Source organism: Penaeus monodon, chromosome 33, assembly GCF_015228065.2.
Source record: "Penaeus monodon isolate SGIC_2016 chromosome 33, NSTDA_Pmon_1, whole genome shotgun sequence".
Lineage (NCBI taxonomy): Eukaryota > Metazoa > Arthropoda > Malacostraca > Decapoda > Penaeidae > Penaeus > Penaeus monodon.
This window is the reverse complement of record NC_051418.1, coordinates 6,227,501-6,227,973: the sequence shown is the minus strand read 5'-3', so window position 1 is coordinate 6,227,973 and position 473 is coordinate 6,227,501.

Genomic DNA, 473 nt, shown 5'->3' with positions numbered 1-473 from the left:
TATGTTGTAGCGTTTGTGTCGCTGGTCTGTAGTGACTTTGAAACTAGGCGGAGCTCATAGTGAAGGTTATGCTGGTTGAGTCAGCTGTGGAAACACCAAGGCTGTAGCGTCATGTCCCCGCAGAAGTCTCGGCGCCACGTGGGTTTCATTACGGGAGATTGCGATCGTCGCCGGGGAGATAAAAATGCCCGCGCCTGAAAGCTGTCCTGAGTCAAAAGGCCAGACTGACGGCGCGGGGCAGAGGGCGTCAGCTTGTGGCATTACACGGCCCGCGCGTGATCAGGCGTGCTAACGTGTTTCCCCTTTTTTATAGCCGTTTATAACTCTCGGCGCGAGGAGGCGAGCGACGGCTGCCCGGCCTCGTGGGGCGTCTGGAGCCTCGCTCGGGCGCCTGGGATCCGTCGCGTCAGCTCTTATTGTCCACATGAGAGATCAACAAAGACGACGTCCTCTGCTCATCAGTTCCGGGTTGG